General features: G+C 46.0%; 2 protein-coding genes and 1 long non-coding RNA gene across 5 annotated transcripts in view; 1 reads left to right on the top strand and 2 right to left on the bottom strand.

Moving 5' to 3' along the window:
* Window positions 1-3,141, bottom strand: part of INSYN2A (inhibitory synaptic factor 2A) — a 43,857-nt gene extending 40,716 nt beyond the window's left edge. Inside the window, exon 1 of one of the 2 annotated variants that reach the window (XM_061478581.1) lies at window positions 2,803-3,141. The gene's annotated coding sequence lies outside the window, so the exon portion shown is untranslated. The remainder of the gene's footprint in view (window positions 1-2,802) is intronic. The other variant, XM_061478580.1, reaches the window with a different exon arrangement.
* The window catches only part of DOCK1 (dedicator of cytokinesis 1), a 315,244-nt gene that overhangs the window by 142,247 nt on the left and 157,850 nt on the right, over window positions 1-15,147 (top strand). The gene's annotated exons all lie outside the window — the stretch shown is intronic.
* Window positions 1-15,147, bottom strand: part of LOC133282575 (uncharacterized) — a 60,298-nt gene that overhangs the window by 42,835 nt on the left and 2,316 nt on the right. The window lies entirely within an intron of this gene.

Here is a 15,147-nt window from a genome sequence, read left to right as displayed (position 1 = left end):
TTGTTGCTGACATGGTTTTTAATCTCTTGCCCAAATTTTCTGCAGCTCTTTCACTAGTGGCTGTCATGAAGCAGAATGTAAGACCCTTGTAATAGCTAGTTGAAACAATCATGGGAATTATGTTCTCAAATATTCTGGATTTACTGTAATTCCCTCAAGTAGGCATGAATTACGTGACCACACATCCTCAGTTCTCCCTGGCCAACAAGACTACGGTTGGATAAGGAACTGCCTTGAGACACTATAGCTTTGCAGAGGTATCCTTGCCTTTTAGCACTGATGGTTTTGGCTTTCACCAGCCCACCAGCAAAGGATTGGTGCTGCTGAGTTTGATTCTAAACTCTCAAGAACAGGATAAACGACGTGTTAGTGTTAATATCTCATTGTTGTTTGAACAATCTGTTGTGGAGTTTGGGTTTCTAAGTCATTTAAATGTGTGTTGTGGTGACAAACAGTGTCTGATCTCTGGTAGTGCCTGTCTGTGAGTCAGCTCTTGGGCTTCTGACCATGTTCTCCTTCTATAAGTTAAACTTAGCCACTCTTATCTTTTATTTCCCTCCAGATTAGCTATATAAACCGTGTGTATCTCATGCCAAAATGCTTCAATCAGTGAAACAGTTAACATGGGGAGGAGGGGAAAGCCTTATGAGCTACTTGTTTGTGAGCTTCATTAGTAGAAGGGTGCATTGAATGTGAAGTGCTGTCCCTCTCCATAAGTAACTAACACTTTCTTTTGTGTTGCTGCTGCCCAGCTGGTTTTTCTACGTGCCAGTCTGGGGGAAAGGCACTGATTTCATTCAAGATGGGAATTATTTTGAGCATCTTGTTAAAAATACACATCGTTAATCACTACAGAGTCCTAAAGCACACATATTCTTCATCAAGGGCATCACGATGTCCTTAGCAATAACAAACCCCCCATCTTATTTAGAATCAGCCTTCCCTGCTGAGCTCATTCTGCTTTAAATGCAACAGCACCTCAAACTCTGGGGCATTAATTTCATTTTACAACTGCTCAGTATATTTAGATATCCAAATCTATATATTTGGCTATACAGTGGACATGATGTATTTCTCTTGAACTCCATGACTGTCTGCCATAGCTGTATAGAATATAAACCTCCAGAAGATAAATGAACAATCTCTGAGCACTGAGATATTTTCATCGGAGCTGCTCATACGCATTTATAATACTAGGAACAAAAATAATCCAGCTTTTAACTTAGAACTGTTATTTGTAGTGGAAGAGAGCAGCGTTACCGTAGTAAAGAAATGCAGGCACGAGCAGACTGGTGGAACACCAATGGGCTTCACACCAAAAGTAAGGAAATAAATTACTCTCCGTGCTTGTATTTCTACTATAGATCTCTTTGCTTGAGATCTTACATTAGATTATTCTGAGTACATGGCTAGGGCAGCTAAATGGAAGGATTTCTTTTATTTTCTTATGATTTTAGCTAGTAGTTTTTCCATCTAGCAGCTGTGTTTTAACCTTGATTCCTGCAGCATTCCTGACAGCACTGTAAAGAGGCACGGTAATCACTATGCAACGCTTAAGCAGAGGGAATAAATTCCCAGTTTACATTAGGCATGACCTGTTACTGTTTTGCTGCTGCTTTCCAGTATTCATCAGAGTAACAGTGATTTTCAGAGGCTGGAAAAACAGGTCTTCCCAAACTTCCCTATCCTAGAGCCTAATGAGTTAAATTTTCCTCTGTGATGCTCGTGCGTGCGGGATTTTAGCTGCTTAGACACACAAGGTCAAACCCAACTGCTCCATCCCCCGTTCTGACTCCTGGCACAGGAGGGGGGGACCAGTCCTCTGGGACAGACACCACGGGAGATGGTGACATAAGCAGAGAATGCTATTCCCTGCTTTCAGAATTCCAAGATGTCCCTGTTTTGCCGGGGCTGGCTGCACCCCCCCCAAACAGACCCAGGCTGGCTGCAGCCCTGCAACCCCTCGCTGCTGCACCTCTGTGCAAACACAGCAGTGAGTGGGGACGATGGGGTCGCAGGGGAGGGTTTTTCCTTGCCGTAGGAAGGCAGGATGGGAAGGCAAAGCGGGAAGCTCTGGATATGCCTCGCAGGAGGCAAGGTGCAGGGCTGTGACTTTGGTGCTGGAGCTGTCCTACCTTCTGTCCCAGTTGCTACTGCATTTTCACAGCATCTCCGATTTTGACGATGGGGATGAGGGAACGGTGGAGTAAAGGGGGGGAACCACCGCTTCCTAACAATGACGGCTCCCAGAACAGCGGCAGCTTCAGGCGCTGGCGAGGGTTTGGGGTTGCTTTGGTGGCTAACGAAGTGCTCTCCTGCAAGTTACCGTGTGGGTGCCCACGTCCGCTGCCCGTCCCTTGCCGCGCCGCACGGACACTTCATTAGGGCAGCGTTTGGAGCGCCCAGCGCTGAAGTTCACCAGCGGCGGTAGTTCCTCGCCATCAATCCCGTTGGAGAGCTAAAAGCACTTCGTTCCTCTTCCAAAACCCTTCCAGCTACACCTCTGCCCTCCCGGCTGCCCTCGGAAAGGCGGCACTGGACGGAGGGCTGGTATCTTTCTAGAAGAAAGTCGCGGTTTGGACGCGCGTAGGGGATATTCTCTCCTTATCTGTCATGAAAGTTATTGTATGCAATAGCTGCTCGCAGGCAGGCACGGGCACTATTGCATAACGCTGGCGCTCAGCGCGCTGCTTCGTGCTCATCCCTGGCGAAGTTTTGGGCAGGAAAACCGAGGGGAAGGGGGTATTTGGGGGTTCCGAGAAGGGACGGGGGGGGGGGCTCGGGTCAGCGCGCCGAGCTTACCTCGTGCTTCCTCAGGCTGAAGTGTCGGGCTGGGCGCTCCCCCTGCGCTGCATCTCCCTCCCTCCCGCCGCCGGGGCGAGCTTGGCCCGCAGCCGCTCCGCGCATCGGCCGCCGGAGCCCGAACCGGAGCCGCCCGCCCCGCCGCTCCTCAGCTGCGGCCGCCCGAGCGCTCGCTAGAGGCAGCCGCCGCCGCCGCCCGCTCCCCCCGCTGCCCTCATGGGCGGCGGAGCCCGGCTCGGGGGGGCGGGAGGAGGCGCCGGGGGGATCCTCACGGCCGGGTCCCGGCGGCACCGGGGGAACTTGTTGAGCGGGACCGGCGGGCGGCCCCGAGCCGGGCGGGAGCGGCTGAGGCGGCGGGAGGAGCCGGGGGCCGGGCCCGGCGGCGGGGGGCGGGCCGCTGAGGCGGCGGGAGGCCGCGGGCTGAGGCGGGGGGGGGTCTAGCGAGCAGAGGAGGGGTGGATATAGGGACCTGCGATGGTACCGGTTAGTCCTGCTCTCCTCTCTGTGCGGTATATGCCCCTCTGTGGCCATAACAGATGCGTTTGGAAGCGGTGGGTCCGCGCTGAGCATCCCCCGGCTCTCGATCGGGAACATGGAGTAGAGGCCGAGTGGGTGATGCTGGTACATTGGGGATCCCACCCCAGCGCCCGGTTAGAGCTGTTTTGTACAGAGATACATATCCATAAGGTGCGGAATGAGTGCATGCTCCCGTTTGGCTTTGAACCTTGGATAAAATGGATGCAAGTTAAAAGCGAAGCAGTTTGACAGAGCCACGAGGGCCGGCAAGCATGATAACGTCCTTAAAACTTCAATCCCGTCTTCCTTCCTCTTCTCTTAAACCCCTTTACCATTTTGTTGAGGGCTTTTTAGAGATGTTTTTCATTAAAAAGAGTTAGGAATGAAATGGGTCATGTGGATTTAAGCAGACCTATCGATATCATGAGAGGCACGATGTGATGGGTCAGTCTCTTTCCTTCGGAGGATTGCAGTAGTATCCCTGTTTAATAAGTGCTTTTAACCACAGCACGAAACCCGCTTAGCCCCACTGGGGACCACATAGTTTGCCGGTAGCAGCACCATCACCACCACCGGTAGCGTTGATATGCATTATTGATGTTGGGATTTACAGAAGGGACCCCGGGTTGGAAACTGGACGAGCCCCAGCACGGAATGCCCTGCTGCTGTCGCGGTAGGTACATCCCGATGCAGCAGAAGCACTGGCTCAGGTCCTGGATGTCTCTTTAACCAGCTGGAGCAGAGCATTGCGCCAGTGACCGGGGCTGCTGCAGCAGCGTCTCGACCTCCTGTGCTCTCTCAGCCAGAGCCCCACAGCGGGTAAAGGGATGGGTACGGACCCGGCTCTCACTAAGCACCCGCGCGGCAGCGTGGAGATGAATGCACGGAAACCCTCGCCTGTTCTATTGCGGTTCAGCGGGAGCCGAGGAGTGTTCAACGAATGAGGCAGTCAGCAGAGGGCAGCTGAGCTGCTCTCGCTGTCTCTACCTGTCCAGGTACTCTGTCACCCTCCTCCTCCCCTGCTCTTTACCACTGCTCTTCAAAGAGGGTGCTCAGGGCCGTGGTTTTGCGTCCCCTTGCTGCTCTGCCCTGGGGCATCCCGCAGCGAGGAGGGAGCTGATGGCACGGTTTGAATTGCAGTCTAACTTTCTTACCGGAGATACTTCTCTTCCCTTCAAAGGCATAGGTGGAAAGAACTTAAATATCAACTTTTTGCAAGAAATACCTTGTTTCTTTCTCTCCTTTTATTTTCAGCAGCGCTGACTAATGTATTGCAGGACTTTTGCGGTTTCTCTAACAACATAAATCAGGTTTTGCCTACAGCCTGTATGCAGCCAGGATAGAATGATACACTGTGGTGATCGCATTGCAAATGCATATGCAGCTTCAACAGAAGCAAATCCCAGCTTGGTTTGTGTTGGAAGGGACCTTAAAGCTCATCCAGTTCCAACCCCTGCCACAGGCAGGGACACCTTCCACTAGAGCAGCTTGCTCCAAGCCCCTGTGTCCAACCTGGCCTTGAGCACTGCCAGGGATGGGGCAGCCACAGCTTCTCTGGGCACCCTGTGCCAGCGCCTCAGCACCCTCCCAGGGAAGAGCTTCTGCCTAAGAGCTCATCTCAGTCTCCCCTCTGGCAGGTTCAAGCCATTCCCCTTGGCCTGTCCTTCCATTTTCCCTGTGTATTTACTCCTACTACAATAACACCAAGCACAATAACCAGCAAAGGCTATTTTTCACAAATCACAATTTAAAACATCTCTATGTACACCAACAGGGTCAGCAGCCACACATGTGCTGCTGGATAAGCAGGAAGGTGGTCCACAACTGGAAAGTCCTTCCTAATTCTCTAAAACTCTACAGAATAAGTGCTCAGCTTTATAAATGGGGCACAGACATAACGCTGTGCAAGGATAATCAGCCCTGGGGCAACAGGTTTTAAATATCATTATGGAGAAGATAAGGATGATTTTTAACCACTGCTTCTATCAGAGGGGTTTTCCTTTCACTAAGGTGATTGAGCAATAGCGTTTTCTTCTGGCAATGACGGTCTGCATGGTCTGGGCTGTTGCCTGCAGAGCTCACATCTTCATCTTGTGAAAAAGCAACAACATCCACGGATCTATTTAATAAATCTCTTCCCTGTGAGGGTGCTGAGGCGCTGGCACAGGGTTGGACACAGGGGCTTGGAGCAAGCTGCTCTAGTGGAAGGTGTCCCTGCCCATGGCAGGGGTTGGAACTGGATGAGCTTTAAGCTCCCTTCCAACTCAAACCAGCCTGGGATTATATGAATTTATTACAGAACCTTACCACCTCCTTTTCAGGGGAAAGTAGAGTGAGCCTCACTTGATTTTAAACATAAGAGATGTAGATGATGTTGTGACTTTTCTCTCTCTTGTCATTTGGGGCCGATGCTGTCATTATATCTTTGCTAAAATCAAATATTTTCACATTGCTGAGTCTTCCTGCACATTACTTAGGTTGTTCTTTTCAATCCTTTATATTACAGCTGCCAGCTTTCTATGTTTAATCTGTAATTCCTTTATTTACTTGAACATTGGAAGAAAAATAGGGGAATGTTAAATATGCTCCTCATTTCCAGCTGAGATGGCTGCAAGTTTGGCAAACAGGTCCTTCTTCAATCATAGGATTATTGGATCAGCTAGGGTGGAAAAGACCTTTAAGATCATCCAGTCCAACCATGCTCCTTGCTTTGAGGAAGGGTAAAATCTGCTGGGCTGTGAGGACAAAGAAATAAGGACTCTCATAGCCATAAATAGGAGATATTTAATTTAGTGTTTTGCACTAAGTTTTTTTGCCATGAGCTTGGACAATTCATTTAAGACTATGCTTATGTCTGTTCTTTATCTGTAAAGGGCGAGTAATTGCACATCTGTTAAACTGGAGGAACATTGTGAAGATAAAGTGGGATTAAGATGATGTGTTTCATGCCTACAGTACCTGCGTGCAGCTACAGTATTAAGTAGCAGATGAAGTGAACTGCTATTTATGGGGTTTCTGCTCTAAGAAGGAAAATGCTGAGTAACCTCATTAGCTATGATAGTTATTTGCATACTTGGTTGGTATAAGTAGGAGCAGGATTTAGACCTCTTTCTTCATTTCCCTTTGTACAGAAAATGCAACAGCAGCTCTTAGCAGCTTGAAGCTCAGATACCGAGTTCCAGTTGAATGCTGTCTCATAAGGAGTCTGAACTGCTGTAGATATTGGTTTCTCATTCATACTAAAACAGAAATCCTAATTTGGGGAGGATAGGAGGTTCTGTTTTTTAATCTTTTCACTTTTTTTTTCATATTTTCACCATTTAAGTTCACAAAAGCTCATTTTCAGTATACAGATGCTTTTGGGAGGGGAACTAATGGTGAGGCACTGGTACAGCTGTGGCTGCCCCATCCCTGGCAGTGTTAAAGGCCAGGTTGGACAGAGCCTTGGGTGACATGGTCTAGTGTGAGGTGTCCCTGCCCATGCAGGGGGGTTGGAACTGGATGATTTCAAGGTCCTTTCCAACCCAAACCATTCCATGCTTCTGTGGGGATTATGAACTGGTTCTTGTGGCATGTACGAGCTGTGTTATCACTTGCCTAATAAAGATACCCTGTATAGATGCAGAATCCTGTACTAGTTCAATTATCATGCAGGCTGTACAGTTAGGAAATAAATGAGGGTCTGGAAGACCATGATGTATGATACCTTAAATGGCTGCATTTTGTTCATCTTTGAAAGGCAGTTTAGCTTGTCGTTGTTACTGGTGATTTGTGCTTTTATAGCCCTTCTTTTTGCATCTCAGAAACCCTTTGTGCCCATCTGAATAATAAATCACCAGGTTTGATTTGCTCGGTAAGAGCAAATGGGAAATTACATTCTTATTAAGATGTCTTGAGGAGCTGTAAGAGTGGGGGAAATTGTTTTAAAGGAATATTATGCTCACTTTGTTAAGATTTTGGTTTGTCTTGTTTGTTTTATGACCTTTCCCAATTCCGGGGCTGTATCTCTAACTGCTTTATGGCAATGGGAGAAATACTGTTTAAAAATCAAAACCTCAACAATCTGATCCTAATTTTTATTGCCTTCAAACAGTTTCAGATGGAGGCACCTAATGAAATCTGGAATGAGCATGAATTCCATCTTGGAATTCAAGTTACAGCTAAAGAAAAGGCCTGTGTGACAAATAATGGGGATGCTTTCATCTGCTCCATAAAATCATAGGATAATTACGGTTGGAAAGGACCTTAAAGTCCTCCAACTCCAACCCCTGCCACGGGCAGGGACCCCTTCCACTAGAGCAGCTTGCTCCAAGCCCTTGTGTCCAACCTGGCCTTGAACACTGCCAGGGATGGGGCAGCCACAGCTTCTCTGGGCACCCTGTGCCAGCGCCTCAGCACCCTCCCAGGGAAGAGCTTCTGCCTTAGATCCAACCTGAACTTCCCCTGTTTCAGATTTAACCCGTTACCCCTTGTCCTGTCACTACAGTCCCTAATGAAGAGTCGCTCCTCAGCATCCTTGTAGCCCCCTTCAGACCCTGGAAGGCTGCTCTGAGGTCTCCACGCAGCTTCTCTTCTCCAGGCTGAACAGCCCCAGTGTTCTCAGCCTGTCTCTATACAGGAGGTGCTCCAGTCCCTGAGCATCCTTGTGGTCTCCCCTGGACTTGCTCCAACAGCTCCGTGTCCTTCTTAACTTGAGGACTCCAGAACTGTATGTACACAGTGCTGCAAGTGGGGTCTCACGAGAGCAGAGTAGAGGAGCAGGAACAGCTTCATGTTTGCTCTTTGGTGAAATAATGTATTATTTGCACACTGATTTCATTAAAAAGAGGATTTTATGCAACTTTTCTGTCAAAATGGAGAACCATTAAATGTTATGTGGTGATGTCAACTCCCAAACCCCCAGTGAGGTTTTCTCAGTTAAATATTGAACTATTTCAAATTTGAATCTAGCATAAAAATACAGGCTCCTATGTGCTTTGATAAGTTAGGAGCCCAGACTGTAGTCTGGTGCTAATGCAGAATAACTGAACAGATAAAACTAAGCTGAAATAAAATGTATGAAACAAGTGAAAGATGAAAAGTCATAGAAAATAATATAAGAGGGAGAGAATTGAACAGAGCAAATGGTCTGAAATGAATTGAATTCACCAATTCTATCAGTGTTCTTAAACTAAGTATTTTGGCTGTAGTGCTCAGATATTAAGTATTTTGTCCATAATGCCCAGATATGAAGTATTTTGGCCATAATGTTTCATCTCTTTAGTGTCGTTTCCAAATTCCCTATGAAGGCACTAAAATAAAATCGCCCTCAAGAAGTTTGATCCATGAGAGAGGAATGATGGCAGTGAATGACAGTGGATGTAAAGAGGCAGGTTGCAATACCACGGGCACCCCAAACCTTTAGCATATGTTCACAATTAAGACCTTCCCCTCCCTTTAATGAGGGGCAAGTTGGAAAGGTCCAGTGGTATGCATGAGGAGCCTGCTCTAGTGGAAGGTTTCCCTGCCCATGGCAGGGAATTGGAACTGGATGAGCTTTAAGGTCTCTTTCCAAACCCTCCCATGACTCTCTAACATGTTCCTGTCATAATGTGACATGCAATCTAGCATAGCAACACACCTCCATAGTCAACATCTGTTAAATAATCAAACCTAAACCAGTTACCACACTTTGTTAATGCGGTATGTGATAGTTGTGCATCACATTAGAAGACTTAAAAGAACATAGGCCGAGCAAACTATTTCTATGTGCATTGTTTCTAGTACCGATGTCAAATATTTGTATAGAATAATCATATGTTAAGCTGTGAGTAGTGCCAGTGCTCCAGCTAATTTTATATTTACTTGTTAAATAAAATAACCCAGGAACTAAAGCCTTTGAAAATAAGGATATGCTAAATTTATGATTGACTGCAAAGACTTCATTGTTTTATGTATTAAGGTGGATGTGACCAAGTTTTGCCTTAAGAAAGCAATAGAAAGTTATTTTTTTAAGTCTGAAAATCCTAAATGCCCCAAACACTTAAGTTGTGTTATGCAGCATAAATATGCAGATAAATACGGGAAGCCTGATAAAGACATTAAATGAGTTTATGACTGACAGCAGAGGCTAAGAGAAGTCCTTCTTAAGCCTAGGTACAATAAAGCCAGCTCTGTGCTTTATAAAATACAGTCTCTGGGATACTATATTAAAACCCATTAAAAGTAGCAATGCATTTTGATTTCCTTCAATTTTTAAACAAGCTCAGTGCTTTAAATATTAATACTTAGCAGCAGTAGAGGAGCTTTAAATCAGCACATGCCTTAAATCAGGGGCGTCAGTCAATGCTGTGGTGCAGCCCGATGGCTACAGTGGCTCTTGGGGAAGAGGGTGAGATGTGTGAGGTGGGGAGATGCCACGGTAAATGGAACGTCCATTGGGCAGGGTTTGTAGGCAGAGGTGGTGAATGGGCTCAAGAAAATCATGTTGGTTTAGTTAACACTGTGGTGCTTCCTTGATTTCCCACTAGGAATTCAATGTAGTACCCTAATAGTTGAGTGGTTGCCCATCTGTGCCCTTGCCTCTCGTTCTGCCCAAGCCTTGATGGGCAGGAATGGGAAAGCTGTGTTCGACAGGAATGATTGCTTCTTGTCTCCAAATGTTGCTCATCACCAGACCGTCCTGTCACAGATTGTGCAGTCCCTTGGTGGTCCAGCTTCTGCTGCTTGACCCTGCCACGTCTGTAGCCGCATCTTCCACCAATTGCTGTGTCTAAAAAATACCTGTCTGAATTAAACCTACCATCTCATATTTGCTTGAAATTCATCTATTAGCTTCAGCAGCTGCCTCCTGGTTCTAATACTGAGAAATTTGTGAGGAACAGCTGTGCACTCATTTCATCCACCACCTCTGTGAATTGTAAACCTCAGTCACATTAATCCCTCCCCTGCCTTCTTGGGAGAATCTGGGACTTTGTGGCCCCTTCTCCAGGGGCAGATTCTTCATCCCCTTGTAGAATGACAGAATGGGTCAGGTTGGAAGCTCATCCAGCCCCTGCCACGGGCAGGGACCCCTTCCACTAGAGCAGCTTGCTCCAAGCCCCTGTGTCCAACCTGGCCTTGAGCACTGCCAGGGATGGGGCAGCCACAGCTTCTCTGGGCACCCTGTGCCAGCGCCTCAGCACCCTCCCAGGGAAGAGCTTCTGCCTAAGAGCTCATCTCAGTCTCCCCTCTGGCAGGTTCAAGCCATTCCCCTTGGCCTGGCCCTACAGGCCCTTGTCCCCAGCTCCTCTCCGGGTTTCTCATAAGCCCTCTGTAAGTATTGAAAGGTTGCTTTAAGGTCTTCCCAGAGCCTTCTTTCCTCCAAGCTGTCATTTTAGTTGCCCTTTCCTGTACCCTCTGCAATCTGTTATGTCTTCCTTGAGCTATGGTGGCCGTATTTATTTATTGAACTCAGTTTTACTTCTCTGTGAGATGATGTAAATCAAACCTTTCATTGAAGGACAGTAGTGAACATCACCAGGACATTATTTGTGAGCTAAGTTTTGACGCAGGACGATGAGCTGGGATGGGGAGCTAACAAGGTTGGGCTTGATGTATCGATGTATTGTTATTTCCCATCAATTTCCAGATGATAGATAAGCTCTGCAGCAATTGATATCTAAATCAGGGGCTTGCTATCCTGGGAAAAGGCATGGTGATGCTAAATGGCCTCCTGTAAGCTGATGCATCTTGTCATGGATGTTTTGTTGGCCAATACAAGGGACATTGGTTCTTCAATGGAGTTACTCCCATGCACTTGGAGGGTTCCATGGAGGAAGGGAGGGCTCGTGATCTTGCAGATCTTTACTGATTTTACATGTGCTTCTGTCCTTTCCTCTAACAAAACACTTAATGCAGGGTGGTACCCATTGCTTTTGTCCCTGTATTCCATGGAGGCTCGTTTAGTAGAGAATTTATGATGGTTTTAATAATATTATAATTAAACAGAGCTGAAATTGAAAATACTTTTTATAGTGCTTCTATATTTTTAATGAAATCTTGTAATTTCAGGTGGTGTTAGCAAACATGCCAATGTGAACATTCCTGCCTGGGAAAAAAACCAGTAATGGGAAAAGCAGAATAGTTGCAGATGTTAATTTTCCCATTTAATAAGGAACCCAAAAAAAGAATAAAGTTTTAATAATTCATAGGGAAGCAATGAGTATTTCCCATTTATTTATGCATATTTATCACTTGGCTTGAATGATAAACATATTAATTCCTGCCTACCAGTTAATGACTTTGGGTAATGTTTGTACTCTCTTTTCAGAAGTTGGCCATATAACTCACAGCTACTTGTAGGAATAGACTTAATCAGCTCTATTTTCTTAACCCTGAAATACATTTTGTCTTACTCCAAGTAGTTTTTGTAAGGCATTTTTTAAGCATTCTTTATTTTTCTTGCTGTTAAATCCTTAAATTTACCTCCTCGACAGATAATGGGTATTTTTCAGCCATAGCAATACAAAGTACTTACTGTTTTCAAGACTTATTTTTGCCAGCTGTCAAGAGTGGGTTGAGTGTTGTAGACTCTGTAAGTTGGTTTATTTTGCTGTTCTGGTTTAAAATGTTATGCCCCCCAAAGGAGTTCTGATGGTGTTAAATGCATGGACATTATGTCAGGAAAACTGCTTTCAAAATGATGAACTATGGAGACAGGCTGAGAAAGTTGGGGCTGTTCAGCCTGGAGAAGAGAAGGCTGCGTGGAGACCTCATAGCAGCCTTCCAGTATCTGAAGGGGGCCTATAGGGATGCTGGGGAGGGACTCTTCATTTGGGACTGTAGTGATAGGCCAAGGGGTAACGGGTTCAAACTGAAACAGGGGAAGTTCAGGCTGGATCTAAGGAAGAAGTTCTTTACCGTGAGGGTGCTGAGGCCCTGGCACAGGTTGTCCAGAGAAGGGGTAAATGCTCCATCCCTGGCAGTGTTCAAGGCCAGATCTTAAGGTCCTTTCCAACCCTAACTCTTCTATAATTCTATGATACTGTTGCCTTCAAGTAGGAATCAAACAATCCACTCATGTTTTGTGATCTGAAGGCAAGCCTGGGGATTAATTGGGATATTTGAGATCTTTCAGGTATTTTCTCCTATTTTTCATATTTTTAGTGTATCTGAATAGTATATAATATCATGTAGAAATAAGGGTCAGATTTGTCTTCTGTGATATTTTAATGATCATAGAATATAGAATAGTTTGGGTTGGAAGGGACCTTCAAAGGTCATCTAGGTAGTTCTCTATTTATTGAACTATTGCCTTGTAAACATGCCTATATCTGTGTTATGAAGGAATTGGTTATGTTGATAGCACATTGAATGTAAATTGTAGCAGCTTTTCTCAGGATAATAGCAAAATTCCCCACTGGTTACATTACTGGGATGCAGCCCAGTGCATGGGTGGGTTCTGGGCCAAGCTCACACTGATGCAGAGTCATGGGAGCTTCACTTTCAGTCTGTGCTATTAAAGCCTTATGTTTTGTTACCTGCCCTCAGCTTTTTTGCTGTAGTACAGCCACATGAAGAAGTGTTATGCACATAAATATGTGGATTATCATAAAAACTTCAGTTAAATGACTGACAGGCTGAGCAAGTTGGGGCTGTTCAGCCTGGAGAAGAGAAGCTGTGTGGAGACCTCATAGCAGCCTTCCAGTATGTGAAGGGGGCCTATAGGGATGCTGGGGAGGGACTCTTCATTAGGGACTGTAGTGACAGGACAAGGGGTAACGGGTTCAAACTGAAACAGGGGAAGTTTAGACTGGATCTAAGGAGGAAATTCTTTCCTGTGAGGGTGCTGAGGCACTGGAATGGGTTGCCCAGGGAAGTTGTGAATGCTCCATCCCTGGTGATGTTCAAGGCCAGGTTGGACAGAGCCTTGGGTGCCATGGTTTAGTGTGAGGTGTCCCTGCCTATGGCAGGGGGTTGGAACTGGATGATCTTAAAGTCCTCTCTGGCCCTAACTGTTCTATGATGCTATGAATAGCCAGTAAAGGTGGCAGTGGAGGCAGTGCTGCTGAATTCAATTCATTCTGTATAGGTTTTTAGTTTTTCCTGTAGCCTGTGCACTGGTTTGGGTTTTACTTACTCTTTGTTAATATTTTTTCAGGTTAGATCTAAGGCAGAAGCTCTTCCCTGTGAGGGTGCTGAGGTGCTGGCACAGGGTGCCCAGAGAAGCTGTGGCTGCCCCATCCCTGACAGTGTTCAAGGCCAGGTTGGACACAGGGGCTTGGAGCAAGCTGCTCTAGTGGAAGGTGTCCCTGCCCGTGGCAGGGGTTGGAACTGGATGAGCTTTAAGGTCCCAAACCATTCCATGATGCTGTGATTTCTTATCTGTTTTGAGTACATGTCAAAGCTGCTGCTTTGCCTCTGTGGTGCTGGTTTGAATGTACTTCATGTTGGTGGAGAAGTCCAGGACTGGGATATAGGGAAACCCTGGATGAGTTCAGGCATCCAGCTTAACATCATAAAATGTAAGAGGTTCTGCTTCATCCTGTTGCTACTGCTCTGCTGGCAGTTTGGGTGAAAAAAGGAGATGGGAGTGTTCATCTTAGGATATTCTTGTACATGCACCTGGGGTAGCAATGGAAGGATGCCATGGTAAGAGCTGAGCTCCATGGAGCAAACCAGCCCCTTCCCACTGCCTTCCCCTTCCTGGGCTGGCAATCCTGTGCTTCCTCCTCTGCTGCCACAGCAGCCAGAGAGGTGGGTTTTTAGTTTGGACCATTTGGAATCACTGATTTTGATGGTTTGGATTTAATTTCACTTGTTTTTACAGCAAGAGATGAAGTCCCACTTATGGATATGTCATTTAAAAGGTCTCTCGACTTAAGCTGCTTTGGATAACCACGTGTATCAGCTGTATGTATGCGAAACCAATTGCACAGTTGAATATGCATCTAATGCTGGTCTTAATGTTAAATGTTACTGTGTTGAAAATGATAAATGACTTCCTATTTGCGAGGGGATTTACTTTTTTCCCTATGATTTCTACCAAGATGAAGCTGAAAGGAAAATGAAGTTCAATTATACATCACGTTTTATTTCCGGGGTGGAAAACTAGCACTTCAGAAGGCTTTGTTATAACTTGAATACATTGAGCGTGTTGAGTATTAGGAAAATTACCTAAACACGTTGTGCACTTCAGTCAGTGAGTTATTCACTACAGAAGGTATGCCCCTGAAAAGCTTTAGGTGGTTTTTGGTAGGCCTGTAAGCACAGAGAAACCTGAATTAGCTTCATCTGGAACCAGCTGAGCTTTAGGAGCAGATATTCCCCCTCTTCCCTGGGCTTATCACTGCTATGCTAGTAACTATTGGGCATCGCTGTGTAAACATGGAGATGCTGCCCTCAGGTCTTGGGGTACCTGGGTGTCCCCCAACATTCAGTGGATGCAATGAGCTCTGTCCTTCAGGAGCTCGGATGCTGAGTCCCACGTTTTGCCTTCTCGTTGGAATGGAAAAGGGAAACGAGAAGACCTGGGTTTAAAAGTGTGGTTCTTTTAACTTCCAAGGGTATGTTGATACCTAAATAAACAGAATAAACTGTACTTCAATTTCAGCTTAAAACCTGTGTGCGTACAGAAGGACCTCCTGTGTTCAGAACCTGGTTTAGTTACTTCCCATGGTTGTGTGTGCGGGTGCTGTCTGGTCGCTTGCTTCAGTTCTGTGGTTCTGCTTTCTTAAAGTAAGCCTTTTGGATTTGAAGTATTCCAACTGATTAGTGCTATAAGGCATCATATTTTTCATGTATTCTAAATGCTTTTTAAACAAACCCATTTCAATTTAATGCTCTTTGAATTCATCCTTATTCTACACC

Source organism: Pezoporus flaviventris, unplaced genomic scaffold (assembly GCF_033815535.1).
Source record: "Pezoporus flaviventris isolate CSIRO_AGI_PZ_B2104156 unplaced genomic scaffold, CSIRO_AGI_Pfla_v1 ptg000129l, whole genome shotgun sequence".
Classification (NCBI taxonomy): domain Eukaryota; kingdom Metazoa; phylum Chordata; class Aves; order Psittaciformes; family Psittacidae; genus Pezoporus; species Pezoporus flaviventris.
The sequence above is the reverse complement of the archived record's forward strand: the minus strand, read 5'-3'. Positions and strand labels throughout refer to the sequence as shown.